The sequence below is a fragment of the Lontra canadensis genome, unplaced genomic scaffold, assembly GCF_010015895.1.
Source record: "Lontra canadensis isolate GAN:19392208 unplaced genomic scaffold, GSC_riverotter_1.0 scaffold121, whole genome shotgun sequence".
Classification (NCBI taxonomy): domain Eukaryota; kingdom Metazoa; phylum Chordata; class Mammalia; order Carnivora; family Mustelidae; genus Lontra; species Lontra canadensis.
The window spans coordinates 2,902,244-2,927,572 of record NW_022631115.1 but is presented as its reverse complement, the minus strand read 5'-3'; the positions used below and the strand labels follow the sequence as shown (position 1 = coordinate 2,927,572).

At 37.1% G+C, this 25,329-nt stretch overlaps 1 protein-coding gene across 4 annotated transcripts in view; it reads right to left on the bottom strand.

The window, feature by feature from the left end:
• SNTG1 (syntrophin gamma 1) overlaps positions 1-25,329 on the bottom strand; it is an 890,620-nt gene that overhangs the window by 806,198 nt on the left and 59,093 nt on the right. The window lies entirely within an intron of this gene.

Below are 25,329 nucleotides of genomic sequence, written 5' to 3'. Positions count from 1 at the left end.
TTTCAAGGTTGTTAAATTCTTGTTCCTGTATAGGAATACATGTTATAAGGGAGGAATAGAAAATTAGTATAGTATTAGAGAAATACACCAGGAGAAAAAAATTGGGAGAATTCTCTTTAAGATATTCTTTATCTTTTAATAATTTTAATGAGTTATAATCCCCAAACCATAACATTCTCCCTATTAAAAAATTATAATTCATTTGTATAGAGTTGTGCAAACATCACCACTGTCTAATTTTATTATATTGCACAAAGCCTTAAAGAAACACAATGTTGATTAGCAATCACACCTGTTCTCCCCTCCTCCATCCCCTGGCAAGCACTCATCTACTTTCTGACTCTATGGATTTGCCTGTTCTGGACACTCTACAGAAAGGGAATAATGCTCTTCTGTTGAATGCATTATTGCACTTACTGTAATATTTTCATAGTTCATCCATGTTGTAATATACATCATTATTTCAATCTTTTTTATTGTCAGTAGTCTTCATTTTATAGAGATACCACATTTTGTTTATCCCTTTATGAACTGATGGGTATTTGGGTTGTTTCTACCTTTTGACTATTATGAATAATGTAGGATTTGTGTACAAGTTTGTAGGTGGACATATGTTTCCATTTTTCTCAGTATATCCCCTAAGAGTGGGATTTCTGGCTCACATAGTAACAGTGTTTAACATTTGAGGATTGTTTTCAAACGTGACTGCACCATTTTATAATCCCACCAGCAGAACATGAAGGGTTCTTCCATATCCTCACCAATTCTCATTATTACCTTTCCTTCTGATCATAGCTAACCTACAGTACAGTATTATAAATGTATTTTCTCTTCCTTATTATTTTCTTAATAACATTTTCTTTTTCCTAGCTTCCTTTATTGTAAGAATACTGTATATAATACATGTAACATACAAAATATGTAGTAACAGTCTTATGGTCAATAATAGGCTATTGGGGTGCCTGGGTGGCTCAGTGGGTTAAAGCCTCTGCCTTCAGCTCTGGTCATGATCCCAGGATCCTGGGATCAAGCCCCGAATCAGGCTCTCTGCTCAGCAGGGAGGCTGCTTCCCTCTCTCTCTCTGCCTGCCTCTCTGCCTACTTGTGATCTCTGTCTGTCAAATAAATAAATAAAATCTTTTAAAAATAGGCTATTAATAGTTAAGCTCTGGGGAAGTCAAAAGTTATACATGGATTTCAACTGCAAGGGAGGTTGTGCCTCTAACCCCCACACTGGCTAAGGGTCGAATGAACATGGTCATTCTAGCAAAAAGGTTTGTCAATTTTTTTGGTATTTTAAAAAAGAACCATTTGTAAGTCCACTGATTTTTTTTTTCTACTGTTTTTTATTTTCCATTTTATTAATTTTTGTTCTCATCTTTCTTATTCTTGACTTCTGTATACTTTGCCTTTTTTCCCAGCTTTTGATGAGATAGACTAGGTCATTAAAGATTTTTTTTTTTTAATATAAGCACTCATCTATATAATTCTCTCTAAGCACCGTTTTAACTATATATATATATATATACACACACACACACATATATATATACATGTATATATATCAGTAAGTTTTGGTATGCTGTGTCTTCAGTTACTTTCATCTCAAGTATATTCTAATTGCCATTGTGATTTATTCATCGACCAATCGGTTATTTACAAGGATTTAGCTTAATTTCCATGCATTTGTGAATTTTCCAGTTTTTCTTCTGATACTGATTTTATTTTATTTTTTTAAGATTTTATTTATTTATTTGAAAGATAGGGACAGAGAGAGAGAGAGAGAACACAAGCAGCGGGGAGAGGCAGAGGGAGAAGCAGGCTCCCTGCTGAGTGGGAAGCCTAACATGGGGCTCCATCCCAGTACCCTGAAATCATGACCTGAGCCCAAGGCAGACGCTAAACCCATTGGACACCCAGGCACCACCTAATACGGATTTTAATTACATGATCTTACATGCTTACATGCTTAGCATGACTTCAATATCTTTAAATTTATTAAGGCTTGTTTTATAGCTTAATACATAGTCTATCCTGGACAATGTCCCAAGGGCTCTTGAGAAACACATGTACTCTGCTGTTGTTCAACGGAATGTTTTATAGGTGTTTGTTAAATCTAGATGGCGTTGTTCAAGTTTCCTCTTCCCTTACTGATTTCCTTTCTGGATGTCTTATCCATTATTAAATGTATTATCTGATAAGAAGTTAAAGTCTCCAACTATTATTTTTGATTATTTTTGAATTGTCTTTTTATTCCATCCTGGTACTTCTTGCTTCATGTCTTTTGAAGCTCTGTTATTAGGCATATACACACACACACACACACACACACACACACGCACACATATATGATTGGATTAATTCTGTATATATCTGAAACAGATTTTGTTAACAAAATCTGTACTGTTAGCCTCAGAGCAACTACAGAAATTGACCCAAAAGTGTAGTGAAAAATAAAGAATCAAAACTATATATATATATATATATATATATATATGTTATACAGTCCTGATTTACCTTTTTTTATTATTATAAAAATATTGCTCTTAACCTCTAGCAACAAATCTAAGTTTTAAAAAATGCATGTTGTTGGGCGCCTGGGTGGCTCAGTTGGTTAAGCAACTGCCTTCAGCTCAGGTCATGATCCTGGAGTCCCAGGATCGAGTCCTGCATCGGGCTCCCAGCGCCACGGGGAGTCTGCTTCTCCCTCTGACCTTCTCCTCGCTCATGCTCTCTCTCACTGTCTCTCTCTCTCTCTCAAATAAATAAATAAATAAAATATTAAAATAAATAAAATAAAATAAAATGCATGTTGTCTGGGGCACGGGGCTTGCTCAGTCAGTTAATGTTTAACTCTTTTTTTTTTTTTAATTTTTTATTTATTTATTTATTTATTTTTTATTTGACAGAGATCACAGGTAGGCAGAGAGGCAGGCAGAGAGAGAGAGGAAGGAAAGCAGGCTCCTTGCTGAACAGAGAGCCCGATGCGGGGCTCAATCCCAGGACCCTGGGATCATGACCTGAGCCGAAAGCAGAGGCTTTAACCCACTGAGCCACCCAGGGGCCCCAATGTTTAACTCTTGATCTCAGCTCAGGTCTTAATCAGGGTCAAGAGTTCGTGCCTAGTACGGATCCCATTTAAAAAATATTTTAAAATTAAATGAAGGGGCACCTGGGTGGCTCAGTGGGTTAAAGCCTCTGCCTTCAGCTCAGGTCATGATCTCAGGGTCCTGGGATTGAGCCCCGCATCGGGCTCTCTGCTCAGCAGGGAGCCTGCTTCCCTCTCTCTCTCTCTCTCTCTGTGCCTGACTCTCTGCCTACTTGTGATCTCTCTCTATCAAATAAATAAATAAAAATCTAAAAAATAAAAAATAAAAAAATAAAATGAAATGAGATGAAATAAATAAAATAAAATAATAAAATAAAATACATATTCTCTGACAGCAGGATAGCCACTCCATTTGTTAAAAGATCTCTTTTATCTCCTTCCAGGGTTTTACTTTCAGTCTCTCTTTCAGTTTCTTTGACTCTAAAGTGTGCCTCCTGTGGACAGCACATAGTTGGATTTTTTCTTACCAATCAGACTATATCTGCCTTTTGATTATACTTGAGTGGATTAATTCATTTATATTTAATGTTATTATTGCTATAGTTAGGTTTTTATTTTCCATTATGCTTTGGCTTTTTTATCCATCATATATTTTTTATACCACTATTCTTCTCTTTCTTATTTTTCACTGAATGAATATTTTTATTATATAGTTTTGATTCTTTATATATTTTTCACTACACTTTTGGGTCAACTTCTTTAGTTGCTCTGAGACTAACAGTACAGATTTTGTTAACAGAATCTGTTTCAAATATATACAGACTTAATCCAGTCATATATGTAAATGTGACTCCTAACTGGCTCTGTTTCCTGTGGATTCACATTATTGTCTAGTATTATATCCTTAACTATAATAAGCTTTGTTATTACCACCCACATCCTAGAGGTGTTATAGTCAAACAGTTATATTCGTACGTGTTACAGTCCCAAAAATACAATGCTATACATCAGGCAACAGAGAAAAGGAGAATAAATCTACAATTAATTATACTCTCTTTTAACTGCATAATTACTTTAACATTATGCTTTAATATTTTTTGTTTAGATTAAAACGATTTTATGGGATCACTTGTTTTCAGTCTGAGGAACTTCAACATTTTTTTGAAGGCAAGTCTAGAAGCAATAATTTCTCTCAGGTTTTGCTTTGGATATGCTTTTATTTTCTCTTAACTTTTAAATACATTTTTAGTGGATATAAGATTCTTGTTTTACAGGTTGTTGTTGTTGTTGTTTTCCTTTTGGCACCTTAGTACGTCATTTCACTGACTTCTGGACTAAATTGTTTCTGACAAGAAGTTTGCAATTAATTTTATTGGCATTCTTTTACGCATGAGGAGTTATTTTTCTCTTGTTGCTTTTAAGATCATATCTTCATCTTTGGCTTTCAGTATACACTATATTTCTATGATGTGTCGGGGTTTGAGAGTCTTTGTCTTTACGCTAATTAGAGTATACTCGGCTTCTCCAAAATCTAGATTCACTTTGTTTCATCATATTTAGGAAATTTTCCACTATTATTACTTCAGATATTTTTTCTACTTTCTTTTTCCTTACTTACTCTGCTACTCCCATTATTCATGTGTTGGTTATTCCGTGAAGTTCTCTGTTGATTTTTCTTCATTTCTTTTTTGCTGTTCAGGTTACACAGTCTCTACTGATCTATCTTTAAGTTTACTTTCTTCTGTCAGCTCAAATCTACTGATGGACCCATCTATTGAATTTTTATTTCAATTACTGCTTAGTTTCATTTCAACTTACTGATCACTGATTTCAATTCCTCCAAATCCAGAATTTTCATTTGGTTCTTTTTTATAGTATTATCACTGTATTTTTATTGCCTGTTTGATGACACACTATCATCATAGCTTCCTTTACTTTTCTATGTATCACTGGCATTGGTTCTTTAAACATACCAGTACTTGCTGATTTGAAGTCTTTTTCTGTGAAATCTGACATCTGAGCCTCTCCAAACAGTTTCTATTTTTTCATCCCATATATAGGTCATTTTTTCCTGTTTTTTTTTAATGTCCCTATTTTTTGTTGAAAAACAGACATTTTAGATAATAATGTAACAATTATGATTACTGATACTTAACCTTATTTCCCCAAATCTTATTGCAGCTTTTGCTTTCTCGTTTGTCTCATTAGTTGGCTAGATTATTTCACTGATGTCTCTCCCTTTCCATGTGCCATCTCTGGTGTCACTTCTCAGAAGTCACTGCCTTGAGCCTGTGTGCAGACACCCTGGAATGACAGAGGTTTTCAAGAGCCCTTTTGATGGTCCCTTTCCTTGATCTCTCTGTTAAGCTGTCTACATCTGTTTATATCACACTTAACTATAAGGTCCCATTAATTTCAGGCTCATTGCTTTATTATATTCAAAAGTGCCCTGAGCTGAAATTGTTCCACAAAAATGATCCAGTTAAATTTAGGTCCCTTTGCAGACTTAGGGGACAGAACTCATGGTTTGTTCCAGCCCCAGGAAGGTTCTTCTTAACTGTATCTGTTCTTGTTCGTCTCTAAACTTTATTTTCTCTGTTAAAGTTTTAGATAGAACAAGATTTAGCTTGTTGCTCTCAAAGAACTACCAGTATCCTCCTAATTGCTTATAAACAAAATTTTCATTGTTTTCAGTAGCACTTTTAGGCTTAAAATTCCCACACCTGCTTCCAAATAAAATCATTTCCCTTTGGGAAATCTTAGGAGCACTGCGTCTGAAAGTCTGCCTCTCCTCTTGGGAAAACCTTCTATGTTACTGTTCCATAATTCAAGTCAAAAACTAGAAGCCCACTTCTAGAATTACAGCTGTTTTATGATCAGGAGCTGGGTAGAACAAGAAGCTCTAACCTTCTCTAATGCTTGCCTTTCTTTGCAATGAACCTCTATGTTTAAGCCAGGACTAAGGAAATTGCAATCCCAGTATTTTGGACCAGCAGCATCTTCCAGAGTTTCTACCTTACAAATGGGAGATAGGTAGGTGAATTGAGCCCCCGACCTCCCAGTTTTTCTTGCCTGGAATGGAGCTTCTGGAACATGGAGCTGAGTAAGATGAGAAAAGTTGATGACTTGCCCCTCCAGAGGAGATTATGTAGCCCCATATTGAGAACTGGATGGAAAGGGTGGCCTGTACCTTGGCTGCACTTGATCAGGAAAAAGCATCTGTCATACTGAGTCAAACTGGGGAATTTGGTTGTGACTCAAACACAGATTGTCAGTATTCTTACGGAGATTTAATAAGTTTCTTGAATAGATGTTTCTTTATTTGCTGTAGGCCACTGAATTTCCACAGACTTTAAATCATTGTTGGTTCGTTTTACAATTTTAACTATTATGACTGTTGCTCTGAAGGCTATGGAGTTCCTTAAATTAACATTCTGGAAGTCATTCTCCTAATCCATTCTTATTATCGTATTTTTTCTATACATCCTCTTAAATTTCATGTCTTCCATGAAATATCTTCATCTATTTTCTTTTCATTCTATATATTTATCATCTGCATAGGGACAACTCCCAGCTTCTCTTCTGAGGTCCTATATGGCACTTCAATTCGATTAGTCCTCATGAATACCAACATGCTATTCAAATTCAACATCCCCCAAATGGAACTTATCATATTGTCCCAAACATAACCCATTTTTCCCCAATATCAGCTAAAGCCAACCCAAATCCCTTACTTCAGGTAAAAATTTTGGTCTAACCTTGAATTTTAATTGGCAACAACCATTACGGAAGACTTCTTCATACCCAGTGTCCACGAGTTTATTATTTAATCTGGGCTATACTGAGTATGCACCATACTGAAAATCCTATTCTGATGAAATCTGCTGTGCATTAAATTGTTAAGTGTTAATTATGTACAGTGACCATGATTTGATACATGTAATATATTCAGCTTATCTACAACTGGTTTAATCAAGGATCAGCTTCTTACCCACATTTAGACCAGTTATATGTTGAAGGGATCTGTTATGCTCTGAACGTGTTTCCCAAAATTTAATGTTGAAATCCTAATGCCTAATGTGATGTTATTAGAAGGTGGGATCTTTGGAAGTGATTAGGTCATGAGGAAGAAGTCTTCATGAATGAGAATAGTGTCCTTCAAAAGAAGCCTGAGAGGGAGCCCTCACCCCTTCCACCATGTGAGGACACAGTGAGAAGACAGCTGTCTGTACCCTAGAAACAAGACTTCACCAGAATCTGAACATGCTGGTATACTGATCTTAGGACTTTTAGCCTCCAGATCTATGAAGAAAAAAATTCTGTAATGTGTAAGCCACCCAGTCTAGACCACTGACCCCATCAAGCTCTAAGTTTAAAACTGCAACTTTTCCACATTTTATGAAATGGTCTTTAGGTATTTCAGCAATAATCTTGCATTATATCTGTTTTGAGAAACAAGCCAGCTCTATACACTTCAAAACTTACAAGAGTTAAGAAATCCAATACTGTTAAGCCAGTTCATAAAATACCAAAAAAAAAAAAAAAAATTGTAGAGATATAAAAACCAAAATCTGTTGTATAATAATCTCATATTATTCCTTATATTATAAAAAGGTAAATGAATTATTTTCCTTGTAAAGGTAAATTTCTCATTTTATCTAACAAAGTAAGATTGAAAACATGTTTTAAAAACCATCAGTGGAAAGATACAAATGCTTTGAAGGAATAAATAAAATACTAGAATAGGTTCACAATCCATTTGAAGAAGTACTTCCACATGGATGTAGAGGGTGGAATTGTTTAAGAAAATATCAGCACCTACTCTACTTACACTATCATTAAAATATTTACATAGGTTTTGTTCAGTTATAAACATTTGACCTTTTACTAGTTTTTACTTTGTATGAATACATTGTTCTCCTTATGTACATATTATTATTTATATTATTTTGTTAACGTATTTGCAAAAATATTTTTAAATAAAGTATTTTTGGAACTTAAAATTTGTTTTGTATTTTGTATTTTGTCACAGCAGCCCAAAGGACTTAGATGAGCATTTCACCTACACTCGAAAACCTCATTATCTGAAGACTAGCTAAACCAATTAGATCCTTAGGAAAATATAAATATATAAAGTGCTGACTGACATGAAAGACTCAGATTATCACAGTCTCCCTGTTGATCTGACCATCTTGTCTTTCATTCCACCTTCTATTTTATGTAGAATACTAATGCTAGAAAATTATGTCTGTAGATCTGAAGATCAACCTTGCAACCTTTACTTAGAACATTTTTGGGATATATTATAATATAAAATAGTATTGTAGAACTGAGATCAACATATCATTCACTTCAGTAAATGTAAATGATCCTAATCACTGATTTTTTTATAAAATTAACACTTCTCTACAGAGCTCACCTCACATAGTTCTTTGTAATTACAATGAATTATTTGACTTTTTTTAATAAGTTGAATTTTATGAGACCTCTCACAAAAATTCTACTTATAAAATAGGAAGATCATAACAGATATACTAGCACAAATTTAGATCATTATCATCTGAAAAAATGTCAAATAAAATGTTTATAAAATCAAAAGTTTAAAAACTGATCAAGTGAAATTGTGGTCACCTATGATAAGAAACTAACACTACCAAGAGCTAAAGAAAAGCATGCTATCTGCTGAATTATCTGAAACTGCTGATTTGATCGTCAAAACTTGTATTGCCATAGACTAAATACGAGTCTTCTTTTAACCATTTTTACAGTATAGTGATTTCTATGAAATACTTTGTCATTAATTCCCTCAACTTTTTAGTCAAAGAAAAAAAATATTTTCACCTCTAAATAAAAGTCTAATCTACCCTAAGAAAATTCTATAACAAGTTACATTGATATTCTCCAGGAAGATAATAATAAGAAGGACTTCAATATTTATCTTAATAAAATAAAAGCATTATGTTTGCTTCCACTTTTATAGCCCTTGCAGTATTTTTCAACTGTCATTTTGTACCTCTGTAACCTTGCTTCCCAAGTCCTGATACTGAAACTTCAACTTCCTTAGGAATCTAATCCTGGCTACCAGTGAAAGCTGATTAATCAGGATTCAATTAAAACTGTCTTTGAGATAATTTTCCTTCTGGAAATTGATAAAGCAGAGGATAGAGAAGAACAGATTGCTGTGTTACAGATGCTTAAGAAATTAACATTACAGAAGCAACTTACCTTTCATGACACATCTCCAGCCAAAATTTTTAATGGTATTACGTGGGAAGTTTGCCATTTCATTAATGAAATCAGCAAGGCAGAAATTCTTAAAGCTGTACAACACTTAACACAGTAATCTCTTCCTATTACAAAGTGTCAATTCTTCAATTTACTTCCCATTGAATGTAGTGATGGTTTTGGGGGGGGGGGAAGCTATAGCTTTAGGTCTGAGACATTAAGAAAATGTTCATACCTCATCATTCATTTAATGCTATTGGACATAATTTACACTTGATCTCCCTCCAACCTAAGAGAAAAATACTGTTTACAAATAACAAAAACAAAAGCTGGTCACAGCATGAATTATATTTTTAAATATTTGTGCTCTATTTCAAGTTAATTTGTTTTTAAATCTACAACTTAGAAGCTACAATTGCCCTCAAAGGAAACTTGCAGTCAAGAGAGTGAGAAAAAATGGTACATATGGAAGAAAACAAGACAGAACTATGCCTCCTCTAAATAGACAGAATTTGTTCATGCCCAAAAGTTAAATCCTAGGAGGACCTCATGGCAACAGTCTTCCCCAGTCATCTGACCATGATGAAATACTCCCTTGAATACAACATGAATTTTGAAATCTAGAGTATTTCATTTCTGCATACTGTAGAGAGAACACAAGGAAATGGGAGTATGCTAGCATACTATGCTAGCAGTGATTTTTTCTACATCTCTCTCCTGCAAACCTTAAAAATACAGGACACAGAGATAGCATAATCCTGGTGACCTCAGTGGGTGTTGCTGACTGCTTCCCTGTGACAAGGTCAGTGTGGGGCTTTACCAGATAAGGTGGGGGCAGAAAAGCAGGAACAATAAGTTGTTGGCAACCTCAACACTACACTTACGTGTCACCTTATTTATGTTATCTCAAGTGGTTATTTAAGTTCTCATACCTCATAAACTTCTCAATAATAAAAAGCAAATGAAATTATTTATAAAATATTTAGAGATTAAAACTAGAGAATAAAGGGATCCTTAAACATATAGTTCATATGCTTTGTATTAAGTAACTAAATCTGGTCTTTTTATTGAACTCAGAATAAACAATACTATGCCCATGGAGTCACACTAAACGTACAATTTAAACAGAGGTTATTGGAATTTTGAATTCTAAGACACCTGACCTTTATATTTGATGTATGGGCAACTCTCTCTTCACAAAGATTAATCAGAAAGTTTCTATGTTAAATTTTTTCCCTTGTCAGTTAGAGTTGAGTTTCCATAAAATATAATTATCCATCAAAGACCAGTTGCCAAGACTCAAAGTAATTGCATAACTGTGGAGCTATACTTGAAGTTTTATGGTCCATAAAACCACTCAGTAAAAATCCTCCTATTCCTGTATCACCTCTTTGTTAAATATGAGAAGAACCTGTGGTTATGAAGGGTCACTAGACTTACTTCAGATAGCTTTTTAGCCTTTGAAAAAATTTCACTGAAAATATACAAAGCCCATATTATTTAATGCTTTTATAAAAATAATAACTTTCTAACTCAACTGAATGGAATTTTATCAATTGAATGGTATTTTCTATCTCATGATTTAACACTAACTCTAAAGTATTCTGTCAACCGAATAATGTAGGAAACATCTGGACATTATATTACTAGATAACAGCCATTTGATTATTTTTCTAAAAATAAAACTAGATATGATTTAAAGTAGACTGGATTAAGTCATCATTTTTTTTAAGGTAAATAAAAGGTAAGGTAAAATCCTTAGGCTTTTGTCGAGTGCATATAGTTCTACATTTAGAAACACACACTAATATACATATATACATATTTTTGTACTACATATAGTATCTGCATGTCCATATATTTATAAATCCACATTTTTCAGCTATCAGAATTTCTTACATATTTGCCTATTCACAAAACTTAAAACAGTGCCTAACAAAAAGCAAGAATGCAAAAACATTTACCAAATGAATCAAAATTATTTGACTCCTATTAAAACAGAAGACAACAGGTCCAAGGTCGAGTCACTTATGCTAAACCCAACATCAGCAAACCAACACTTAATGCCTAACCTTTCAACCTCCCAGGTATGCCATCTTAATCCATCAACATGGAATTACCTGGTCAAAATAAGGAGATTATATGCCTAACAGACCTTATCCAATCCCCTAAGAAAGGCGACCTTGCCAAAAACAATGCATTCTTTGCTAATAATTTCCTTTTCCTGTTCCTTTTCCTCTTTAAAAGTCTTTCCTTTTCTATAGCTTCTCGGAGTTCCTTTCTATTGCTATGGAACACTGCCCAATTCATGAATCATTGGATAAAGCCAATTTGATCTTTAAATTTAAATGGATGAATTTCTGTTATTGAGCAGATTTGGTAGCAGCAGGGCTAAAGGACAATTCCAGCAGCTTTGGGGACAACAAGAAACACAAGCCTGGTACAAACCTATTAGAGCTCTCTGCAGTTCTAAGGTCGGTTCTGGATTCCAAGTTCTACTCTCTTTGCAAGGAGCTCCTGATCTAATTAGTTTTCTACAGTTTCCCCATTTTATTGAAATCCCTCCCCAAATCCTACTAAAAACAACCTAGAATTACAATGGCTGTTATGGGGAAGTTCCAGTTAAGACAGGCTCATTCATTTAAGAAGTGCAACTCAAAGTAAGGGTTCCAAAATTAAACAAACAGAATGTGGTACCTACTTTAACTGGCATGCAGAACCTTCCAAAAGGCTTCAAGATTCCAAAATAGCCTCATTAAAGACTCTACAAAAGGCTAATGAGAAATTGAAGACACAGAGGTACCCAAAACAAAAGATGATAAAACTAAGTGCTCCCATTCCCCTCTATCCTTCCTTACCTGAGTAACTCACATTTTACTAACTCTGTCCACTCTGAAGAGAATACTAATGCCTGTCCACTCTGAAGAGAATATTGAATTAAAGCAAAGCAATCCAGTGGGACATCTTGCTGGCTCAGTCAGTAGAGCATGTAACACTTGATCTCCAGGTCGTGAATTCAAGCCCCATATTGGCCAAAAGGCTTACTTTAAAAAAAAAAAAAAAAAAAAAAAAAAGCCACCCACCGTTGCAGGATTTCCTCCCTAGATATCTTTCACTCCTTGACCAAAGACTGAACTAAAGGTCACAATTAAAGGATTTTCTAAGGCAGCAGTGATCCCTAAATGTTTTTTTTTTTTGAAGTGTTAGAGTCCTAATTGGGACCTGTAACCACGGGCTACCAGATTTTTATCAGTTTGTGCACATGGCAGTAAGACCTGGTAAAGCCCAAAACTAGATTTGGAAGCAGAATAGCACAATCCCAAGAATGATTTTCAAGATCTTTTTTTTTTTTTTTTAAGATTTTATTTCTTTATTTGACAGAGAGAGAGAGATGGCAAGAGAAGGAACACAGCAGAGGAAGTGGGAGAGGGAGAAGCAGGCTCCCGCGGAGCAAGAAGCCCAATGTGGGGCTCGAACCCAGGACCCTGGGATCATGACTAGAGCCGAAGGTAGATGTTTAATGACTGAACCACCAGGTGTCCCAAGATTCAAGATCTTGATTTCCAGCATGGTCTTCTAGTGGACAAGAAATAACTCACAATATAACAACTCATTTTTAATTTTTTTTAAAGCTTATTTATTTATTTGAGAGAGAGAGAGAGTGGGGCAAGCAAGAGAGAACACAAGTTGCGAGGAGGGGTAGAGGGAGATGGAGAAGTAGGCTCCCCACTGAGCAGGGAGCTCCATGCAGGGCTCCATGTGGGGCTCCATCCCAGGACCCTAGAATCATGACCTCAGCTGAGGGCAAACACTTAACTGAGCCATCCAGGCGTCTCACAAATGATCTTTTAATAGCCATTCCTGGAGTCTTCCGTGCCACATTGATTGGTCTATTATTCAAACACACAAACAAAAGAAAGATGAATCTGTGGCAAACTTTAAAGCCCATTCGGAAGCTCTCTTCCTACAGCATTCTGAATTTCATAAGATAAATGAGGTCACTTAACCTGCTCTAGCTGCTCTATTTGTAAATGAACTATTTCCTGAGATTAGTGGGTTAATCAAAAGGCAGAAAATAGGATGGGGGCCACCAGCCTGACAGAACTCGTGACCATAGCAAAATACTTTGAAAAGACCTTGGAGCAAGACTACAAACAAAAATCTGTCAAGCTATTAGCTTTATAGCTATAACAACGGAAAGCCTTGCCAAATTCTAGTTGATACCAGAGCTATGTTTTCTACTTTAAATCCACCCTCACAGGACAACAAATCACTCAGAGTAAAAAAGAGGTTTCTGTAGTACGTGTATCTAATAAAATTCAGAGCAAGTTTCTATCTGAACCAGTACAAATGACTCTGAGACCTTTTACTGAAAAGCATTTTTTGCTGTGTGATACCACCTCAGTCAATCTATTAGCTCAAGATCTCCTTTCTAAATTAAAAGGGCTAGTACATTTTGCTTCCAGTGAAGACCTCACCTAAGAGTTTTCTGGCCAACTTAAACCTGACCTTTCATGTTCTTTGCCATCTGTCCTTGATATAGAAGAGGAAGAAGTCCAACAAAAGTCCCCTAATTTCATTTAGATGCCTGAAATTCTGTGTGCTACTTCATATACTGACACTGGGAGAATAAAATGTGCAGATGGATGTGACTAAACGTCTTGATAAATTGGCTCAATATCCGTTAAAGTCTGAGTCCACACAGGGCCTCACACCAATTAACATAAGACCTAGTCACTCCGGGGCTAATTATGCCCAGTACCAGCCGTTATAACATAGGGATCTTATCACCCAGAAACCTAATGGGAAGGGATGGTAATCTGTCCAGGACTTAAAGTTATTAATAAGATAGTTATTCTTCATTTCCCATTTCCCAGTTGTTCCAAAACTGAAACCTTTTGTGATTGATCAATTCCACCTGAATCAAAATAATTCACTGTTCTGGACCTTTGCTCAGCCTTTTCCAAAATTCCTATTGACCACAGCCACAATATCAATTTGTATTTACTGGAAAGAATCAACAATATACCTGGACAGTCATGCCTTAATCATTCACTGAGATCCCTTCTTCTTTCTTCCAAGTACTCCACCAAGATTCAGGCACACTCCAGATCCTGGGAAAATTAACCCTTCCTCAAAATGTAGATGACTGCTTGCTGTGGTTGGTTACCAAATAGGTGCTAATAAAAGTTTCCATATTTGCGGGGCACCTGGGTGGCTCAGTTGGTTGAGCAACTGCCTTCGGCTCAGGTCATGATCCTGGAGTCCTGGGATCGAGTCCCGCATCGGGCTCCCTGCTCGGCGGGGAGTCTGCTCTTCCTCTGACCTCTCCACTCTCACACTCTCTCTCTCTCAAATAAATAAATAAAATTTAAAAAAAAAAAAGTTTCCATATTTGCAATTATCTCTAGATAGTATTCATGACCTAAGTCATAACCTGAATGCTAAAGGAACATTGTCTCCAAAAAGAATTAAGTTACCCCAAGGATTTCCTAGGCCCACTACTAAGTGAGAGCTTTGTGGACTTTGGGCTGACTATTACAGACCTAATTTTTCTCTTTTGGCTTCCTCAATCTATGAACCTCCTAAAATTTAGTCCTTGAAACACTTCCTTGGAAAGATAAATATGAGCAGGCTTTCATACGACTAAGACTATAGAACCACACCTGCCTTAGAACTACCTAACCATTCAAACCATTTTCGTTTTATTTGTGCATGAACGAGATAGCCAGGCCCTGCGAATGCTCACATAAGAACATGGCCATAAACATAGGCTCATTGTCCATTGTGGCATACACCTTAATTCAGTTGCTCATGCCTACCTTAACTGCTCAAAAGCTATATGCTGTAGCTGCAAAGAAGGGGAGAAGCCTCAGCAGACTTAACCCTAGCAAATGATGTTTACGTAAAAAACCCTCACACTGTCCAAAGTCTTCTTAACTCTGAATTAACTCAATATTTCTCTGCAAGCGACTAACCTCCTCTGAGACCCTTCTGTTGTCACCACTTAATCTAATCTTAAATGTCCCAAAGTTCTTAATTCTGCTATATTAGTACCCCTTCATGATGAAGATGAGCCCCACGAGTCCCATGGTAATAACAGCCCATTTTGTAACACCATGTCCTGATTTCTGAGACACCCTTTTAATTAATCCTGATCCAACCTTGTTTGTTGATGGGTTATACCATAAAAAGAAAAGGGAGGGGCGCCTGGGTGGCTCAGTGGGTTAAAGCCTCGGCCTTCGGCTCAGGTCATGATCCCAGGGTCCTGGGATCGAGCCCCACATCGGGCTCTCTGCTAAGCGGAGAGCCTGCTTCCTCCTCTCTCTCTGCCTGCCTCTCTGCCTACTTGTGATCTCTTTAAAGATTTTTTTAAAATCTTTAAAAAAAAAAAAAAAAGAAAGAAAAGGGAACTTCTAAGCTGGTGGTGCTATTACTACCCAATATAAACTACTTGAAAGGGGAAACCTTCCTCCCACAAACTCAATCTGCCCAACAAGCAGAGCTCCACAGTCTAGCCAGATCTTGCCAGTTATCAGGAGGACAAACTGTCAATATTTACACTGGTAGCTGGTATACCTTTCGATTTCTCCATAATTTGGGGATGTTATGAAAACAAAGGGGTTTTTCATAGGTTCTCTGGGACCCCAAACAAAAATGAGCAACAAATAAATGATCTTCATACTGCTATTTACCTTCTAAAATTGCTGTCATCAAAACTGAGGCTTACACTAAAAATACTGAACCTGAGCATCAGGGAAATGCCCCAGCTGACTGTAGATGAAGTACATTCTGTTTCTGTAGAAATGATCCCTCACTGCTAGACTTTTGCCATTCTGATGTCCTTGTAACATGGCAACCAGTCTGTTCCTGATACAGAGAAATTAAAATGAGCAAAAAATGGTTGTAAAGTCAATGAACAGTCGGAGCTATGAGAAACCCAAGAAGGCCTCTTGGTTCTTCCTCCCTGGAAAACCCCATTTTTTTCAATTTTTTGCATTCCTTCACTCACCATGGCATGTTTGAGATGACTTTAATTATGAATAGACATTGGTGGGGGTACTTCTATACAACTGTGAGAACAGTCTATCAATAATGTCTGACCTGTCAGGCCCATAATCGGGAAAAACAACCTTTGTCTCCAGAGGCCTCAGACCTCCTCACTCTGGACCCGTTGAATATCTATAGCTGGATTCCATTCAACTACCAGTTAGTAGCTGTTATCAATTTATTCTTCTTATGGTATGTATGTTTCCTGGATAGTTTGGTGCTTTCTCTTGCCACAAAGCATGACCTCACAGTGCCAGAGATATTATTGGAGAACACGTTTTCCACTTGGGTTCTACCTCCCATAATCTGCAGTGACTGAGACACCCACTTCACTTGGAAAATCATACAAACCTTAATGAAAGCTTTGCAAACCTCTTGGAATTATCAATGTGTCCCTGTCACCCTCAGTCACCAGACAAGTTTGAAAGAACTGATGAGATTCTCCAACTTAAAATCTCTAAACTTACTGATAATACTAGACTGCCTTGGCCTAATGTGTGACTACTTCACACCTTGCTAACTGTTCACAGTTCCCACTTTTGGAAACAAACTCCACATAGACAGTCACCAGTAGACAGCTGTCCATCGATATACAACTTTCTACTGATCCCTCATTATCCCATGTTAGTATGACCAGTTATTTTAAGTGCTTAATGCTTTATGCTAAAGGTTAAAGAAGCTTTCCTGGATCCCAACTCAAAGCATCCTGTTGGTCATCATCTGGAGCCTGTGGTGATTAGGTACTCTGGAAACATCAACAGAGGAAATAATCAAATTCCATTGGAAAGGACCTTACCAAGCACTCCTGAACACTGACACAGCTACAAAACTGGAAAGCATTGAAATTTCTCACAGCTAAACAAGCAACCTCTTTCTGACATCTGGTCCTGTGCAGACAATGAAGACCTCTGAATCAAATTGACAAGGAAAATAAGTAGCTGACACCAAGGTAGATTGCTTCCACATAAGGTACCAGGATCATGACTTATACTCTAACTGAAAATAAAACTTTTTTTTTTTTTTCCCCTTCTCTTTCTTTCCTTTGCTCTGGCATTAGCCTGGAAAGATAACACCCTCATCTGAATCTACCAGGCCATTGCTAAGGGGGGGTAAACTTTCAGAGTGTTGGATTTGTATTCAAAGATTCCCATCTCTCTCTATTGTTAGAGCCCCTGGTCCTCCCTGTGACCAATTTCCCTTCTATTCCCAACATGACCAGAAATTACAGTTGACACCCTTAGAAGTCTCTTACCAAGTTCAATTCATACACCCAGAGCATCTAGTGCCTTGTTTTGTTTTGTTTCTTTCTCTGATTTTAATTGTACTAACCTAACTAGACATGACCTACATAAATCTTAACATACTTGTACCCTCACATGCCCATGATTATCTAAATCAGATGTGTCCCTTTTCACTAAAAATTCTCACCAGCAGCACCTCTTTGCAAAATATTTAAAATGACTTTGTATTTCAGGCTAGGAGATTTTTTTTTTTCCCTGTATGTACTGAAAACCTCACTTACTCTGCTTGAATGGGTAAACGCAGCAATCCCTGTGAATGAATCCATCAATAATACAACCTTCCTGGAAATGGTTTGTGTATGCACAACATTTGTTTTTGTCTGTGGTGGTTATCATTTTCCTTGGGCCTATCCATGCCTATATAGCTGGCACATAGCTGGACAATATCTCTTAAATTATCTAACTGTGCCCCCAACTTTCCACAAATGAACTAAGTCCATTATTGAATCAAAAGGAACTACCAGGAGGCATTCACAACTCAGGGTTTACTTCCTTTGGTAGGGCCATACTTTCCCAGTTAGGAGTAAATGTAATGAAAATATAATCAGAAATCTCTCCTTAACTCTTAATGATATTGTAGAATCCACTGCTAGGACAACAGCTGCCCAAAAAAGATCCTTAGACTCCCTGGCCAAAATTGTTTCTGATGATAGAATAATAACTCTTGATTATCTTTTAGCTGAGCAAGGAAGTGTTTGTGCTGTGGCCAACACCATCTGTTGCACCTGGATTAATATTTCTGGGAAAACTGAAAACAAAATACTTCTGGGAAAGTTGAAACTCAATTACTAAAGATGACTAAGCTAGTTAGTAGCTTAAAGATCCTTCGGGAAGGTCTTCCTTTGGCTTATTTGATTCTGATTGGTTTAGGTCTTAGGGACAATTGCTCCAAAATGCACTCCAAACATTAAGAATTATCCTGTTTATAATCATCCTAGTATCTCTTATGTGCACTGTATTCTCTCAAAAACTTTTTTTTTTTTAAAGATTTTATTTATTTATTTGACAGACAGAGATCACAAGTAGGCAGAGAGAGAGGGGGAAGCAGGCTCCCTGCTGAGCAGAGAGCTGACGCGGGGCTCGATCCCAGGACCCTGAGATCATGAGCTGAGCTGAAGGCAGAGACTTTAACCCACTGAGCAACCCAGGCGCCCCTCTCAAAAACTTTAAATGCATATTCGTGGCCACCAACCAGCAAAGAAATAATCTCCTACAACTGGAACCTCAGAAAAGGAATGAAGAGCACATCCAACTTAAAAGATTGTGAATCTGAAGTCATCATGACCTGCGAACACCACAAAGAAGATCAACAAAATCTATAAGAATTGGCTGAGTGGTGCCAATGCCTTAAATAATGATCACATGTTTTACTTAAGTTACAACTGATCAAAGGGGGAAAACTGTTAAAAAGGAGACTGCAAGCCCAAAATGGAGTCACTTGTCCTAAACTCCACATTAGCAAACCAAGGCTTAATAACTAACCTAACTGCAGTTTCAACCTCTCCCAAGAATATAAACTTTAACCAGTCAACGTGGAGTTACCTGGTCAGCACTGGTGACATAATGTGCCCCACAGACTCCTTCTGTTCCCTTTAAGGAGGGCAGAAACAGCGCATTGCCTGAAACAATGCATTCTTTGCTAATAATTTTTTCCCACTCCTTTCCGTATTCAAAAACTTCTCCTTTCCTACGTACGCTCTGCAAAACTCCTTTCTATTGCTAGGTGGGATATTGCCAAATTCATGAATTGTTGAATACAGCCAATTTGATCTTTAAATTTACAGGTCTGTATTTTTATTATTTAATGCCTCATAAAATATTCGGAATGCTTTTTTTTATTTTAAGATTTTATTTATTTATTTGACAGAGAGATCACAAGTAGGCAGAGAGGCAGGCAGAGAGAGAGGGGGAAGCAGGCTCCCCACTGAGCAGAGAGTCCGATGCAGGGCTCGATCCTAGGACCCTGAGATCATGACCTGAGCTGAAGGCAGAGGTTTAACCCACTTAGCCACCCAGATACCCAATATTCTGAATGCTTAAAGATTCAAATGTTGACTTCTTCAGCAGTTGAACACTGAGGTACCCGTTCATATTATCATTGAAAAGACCTCATGTTCTCAGGTAACTTTCCAAACACATATACACTTTTGCTTTTATAAATGACTTTATGCAGAAATGGAAGAATAGTGTTCTTTAACTTAAAAGGGACATGAAGCTTTGTTTTTTTAATTAATTAATGTATTTATTTTTCAGAGACAGAGAGAGACAGAGAGGGCACACAAGCAGGCAGAGTGCCAGGCAGAGGCGGGGAGAGAAGCAGGCTCCCTGCCGAGCAAGGAGCCCGACGCAGGACTCAATTCCAGGACCCTGGGATCATGACCTGAGCTGAAGGCAGTGGCCTAACTGACTGAGTCACCCAGGAGTCCCAGGACATGAAGCTTTGGACCAACTTATTTTGATAATCATACTCATTTTTTTTCTCAAAGACTTTTATTTTTAAAGCTATCATTTTCTCCACAGATTAGATTTAGTTATTTTGCTTAAAAAAGGCCTGCAGTAAAATATTAGTAGTATCCTCCTCCCAAACATTAAAGATAAACTTAAGGCAAAGATATTCTAAAAGTAGTATTTTATTTCTTAATACTCTTATTTCACTACAAAAAATTTTTTTGAAAGTTTATATCCTCCAAATACCCAACAATGGCAGGAATTGTTAGGTCATTTTATAAACACACACACACACACACACACACACACACACACACACACACAGAGGACATATTTAATTACTTAATTGAAAGAAAAATATTTTCATGAAGCTTTAAGGATCAGGAAAACATTTCATAAAACACGTAAGTAAAAATGCATAAAAAGGATGAACAGGTTATATTATTTTAGCTATTATTGATCACCTGAAAAAGATAAAGCTATTCAATTGAATTCAATAGTAGGTTGTAGTGGTTAGATGGCCATCTTCTTTTTCTAAAATTGTATTTAACATAGTTGGTGGCAGACAAATAAACAACTAACCATAATACAGGACAGACTAAAACAAATGATATCGATTCAGTTTTTGACTTATTCTAATCAATAATGTCCTTAAAAGTAATAGTGTAATATTGGAAACCTAAATGTCATAGAGTCCAGACTCTTTATCATTCCAGTCTAGCCTGCCTTCAAGACAAACAAAATAATGACTTTCATGGTCTAGCAAAGCAACAGGCAGTTTCTGAGCCTGAAGCCTGTGGAAAGTCAAGTGTTCCTTATTTGCATTTGTATTATTTGTTTCTTCTAATTATGAGACTTGTACAGGGATCTGGTTCTGGTGTGTTTCTCTCTTTCTTCCTTTCCTTTTCTGCTATTATTGCTAAGATTACTTCAAGTGCTGTTGTTTGCTCTTGTTCTCTGATACTTCTTCTTTTACCTCATATGCCTTTCCTTCTCCCCAGATTAATACTCAGGCCTGCCAGGGGACTCAATTCAATGCTGATCAGGAACTCAGCCTGGATAGAAGTTAGACACTTAAAAGCATCTCTTATTTCGTTCCCCAAAGACAAGCACATTGCTCTTCACTGTCTTATGCGTACACCAGCTCTAGACTGGCAGTTATAGAGATGAGGCTGCTGTGGTGGGAATCCACACCATTTTTATTAGAAATACAGGTCTTCTCTAAGGAAAAAAATACTTTTTTTTTTCTCATACAAGATTGAGAAAAACACAACAGAAACCCTACAAGTGTACAGTTAGTGAAGGAACACTTACCAAAAGTTAGGTTTAATGTTTCTATGTCTTAGGAGCACATTTTCCTAAGGATTGTTTTATAGTAAATTTAATTTTTTGGTCTAAACAACAAGACCACTTTATTAAAAACACCCAACATTAAATTTTATTTCAACCACACCCAAGTATAATTTATAGTTTTTATAGATTTAAAAACATAGTTTTATGCCAAAAAAAAAAAAAAAAAAAAAAAAAGGAGTCTACACTATACTTCACAAGGAAACTCTCTGGGCAACACAGATGCCTCCCTACTATGGACCAGGAGGTCAGGAGGGAAAGGCTCCTGTGCTGGAGAAATTAGGGCCCTGGGGCTGGATATGGAGGAACTTATGAAGACAGATTTGGGACAGGGCATTTTGTATGAGACCAAGCCCAGGTATAAGTCGAAGAGCAAAGAGATCAGTCTTCTCAGGGCTTAGATGTTTTTGAGAATTTCAGAGTGACTGGATCCAGAGTGTGTATATGAAAATGGTTGCTGGTCCAAACACTTAGTTCCTTTACAGTGTTAAGTAGGCCTTAATAAAATACAAAGGTATCTACAGAATCAAATTCAAATAGGATGTAGTATAGCTGCTGCCAGGGGCTGGTTGTGGGGAGAACTGGGGTGTTGTTTAATGGGTATAGAGTTTCAGTTTTACAAGATGAAAAGGTTCAGGAAATTGATTGCCCAACAGTATTAATATACTTAATACGAGTAAACAACTTAAGAATGGTTAAGATGGAAAACTTTGTCATATGTAATTTACCATCGCTATTTTTTTAAAGGACGATGATTTACAATCTAACACAATGATCATACTGAAGACAGCAAAGAAAAATGAAAATTTAAAGTGATTATCTAGAAAATGTAGATATAAAATGCATCTGTCTTTTCCCTTCTTGCTCCATCCCTACATTTCAAGAGGCTCAATGGCTCCTTATATCCTAACAGTATGAAGTATGCCTGTCAAGCAACATTCAGCAAATTTTGTGCCTTTGATCTGGGTACAATGATTGCTTCCTAACAGCAAGCTCCATTACTAGGATAGAATTTTCCCCAAAGAAATAATCTGCAGATATAAATAACCATGTGCATCTGCCTGGCTGTCTTTCTACAGACACACAAACACACACAGCTATAAATAACATGCATATGCTGCTTGCACACTCATGAGATATGAGTATGGACACTGCACAGTTCTTACTGGACATTCAGCCAATGTGCATTGAGCAGCCTCTATGCCCAGGCCATCAATAAACAGAAGAAACATGGTCCCAACCCACATGAAGCCTATAATCTGGAGACAGTTCCTGATGCTACAGCCATGGAGTGCCACAATAAGGTAAGAACTGGATGTCTACCCAGACCAAGCTAAAAACCCAAGAACGAATAAGTCCTAAGGACATATGTTTGTAGACAAATGGAGAGAGGGTCCAAAAGGAAGAGCAAAGGTTAAGTAAAAGAGTCAGAATATGAAAATGACCTGGAAAAAGAAGAATACTATCATCAAAACCACAGAATGTTGGTTATGAACTACTTATACACAATGAGAATGAACAGTAAGTTGATTTGTGTGAAGCATGATATACATATTAACATAAACGATCATCCCCTCAACATTGTAACATGATTAATTTTTACTTTCCGTTATGGAGATATTGAAATTAAGATTCAGACAAGTTCACCTGCCCATGTTTACCAAGCTTTCAGGCTGTTTTCCCAGGAAAGAAATTTAGGACCTTCTAGACTCCAAAGCAGTGTTTTAACCTCTGTTGTGTCTACTTCAGCAACTATGCATGTGTTCTTGTCTTCTAATCTCAACTTTGAGTAATCTTTGTTGTGAATTCCTCCCTTTCCATGTTCTACCTATGACATGATCAACAGTGGGAAGGCAGAACTGAAGTCAAGATTCACACTTTAAAGACTACGTGTAGGAGAGGTGGTGTTATATCCCGGGCAGGGTCTCTTTCCCACTAGTTTCAACATCCACTTATTGCAACTTTCTTCTGAGTTCACCCTAACACAGTTTCTGCCTTGGAGCGATTTGCCATCTAACAGGGAAGAAAGGTTAAGAGAGAAACAAGTAACTACACAGAAGAGCACACCCAACTACATTCGCAAGGAGGCCCTGACCCTCAGCATCTGAGGATGAAAGACAGAACACTTTGGTGCTGCAGGCATGGGATCATTAGGCGACAGAGACCATAGTGATGGTCAGGAGGAGAAACAGTATCTATGTTTTGTCTTCATTTGAGGAAAGGTAAGTGATCCATTGTAACATCTCCATGAATATCTCTTCCCGGAGGGAACCCTGCCCACACAAAATGTCCAGACTGAATGGCCTGCCCCTTAACCTCCAAGTTTCTGTCCACACACCCATTATTCTTCTGTTCTGTTTTCCTACTTCATTTTTCTTTCGAAACATTTACTTCAAGCTATTAATTCAGTATAAAAACTCTGATATAATTCGTACTGGAATGGGCAGCAGAACGATGAGGCTGTAGGCCCAACCTGTGCATGGTTGGTCCAGTGGCCTTGCATATGGTGTAACACTTTCTGGATGTGAGTATCCTCATTTACCTAAATGAAGGCTTAGATTTTTAACAGCCTTCAAGATCCTTTCTGGCTTCAAAAGTAGGATTCTACATTCAAAGGGAGAATGAACCAAAGATACAGTCTGTGTACTTTTTGTTTGTTTTATGAGACTTTTTTTTTTTCCCCTGAAGAAAATCCTCTAAAATACTTATGGGTGTAGTACAAGGAGTTATATAAAGATATTTTATAGTTGTATGCCTGCTTTTATGCACTGAGTCTGATTAAGGATGCTGAGAGGATGTGAAACCCATTTTTACTTCATCCTCTAGAACCGTATCTCTCAGCTTTCCACTTCTCACTGACTTTCCCTTTCAGGATGGTCTTCCTTCTCTTTGAATTGGGTAGGTTGGAACGACTGTGCTTTTCCACAGCTTATAATTAAATCATGAGCTCAGAGCCCCAAATACCCCTATTTTCCTCACCAGCACGTCCTCAGTACAAAGCATCAGCATCTATCTTTTGGGTAACTAGAACAGAGCCCACCTCCTGGTCTCTGAGATGTCTTCTTGACTCTGCAATTCTTTTCTGCACGTAATATAGACAGTGATCTCTTCAAAACAAATGGAATCATGCTATTTAATCTTGCTTAAAACCTGCTGGTGGCTTCCTCTTATACTTAGAATTAAGTTGAAACTCCTCTCCTTGGCTTTAAATTCTCCACAGGACCAGGACCCACGGTGCTCTTCCTCTCTGCTCTGGTTCCTCAAACAGGCACCTCGGCACCTCCCCTCCAGCTGCTTCGTGACCTCTTCCCCTGCTCTTCATGTACTTAGCTTTGTTCTGTTCATTATAGCTCAGTTTAAATCTTACCTCCTTAGAAAAGGCTTCCCTAGGCAAGTTTAATTCACTTTTCTTTTGTTGTGATACTGTAAAATTCTTTGCTGAACATTAACCAGTGTCATGTTTTATTTCTCCTTCCCCTATTCCTCCCAAACACGCACTCTTCCATGTAAGTTTCACAAACATATGAAACAGTCTGCCTCAGTCAGCCTCATGACCTGGGAGAAATCAAGTAAAATGTTTTGGAAATAAATATAAAAATGCAAAAATGTAGAAAATAAGTGAGTGGCTTGCTTTGTATCAATGGCACTTAAATAATGCTATATACTACCTCACTTTACAAAAACAAAAGCTTCCCATTCCTTCATTTTCCACATTAATATTTACACATGGGGCCTTCAAAGAAGGCCTTGCTTTCCCCTCAAAAAAGATATAAAACTTTATTAAATTTGCCACTGATTGAAAGGTACATCTGGATAAATCATGGTTATATAGTAAATTGGGATTGAATCTTGAAAATTAGTAATAGATGTCAAAAACAGGAGTAGATCTTTCCAATTCTCTCACCAT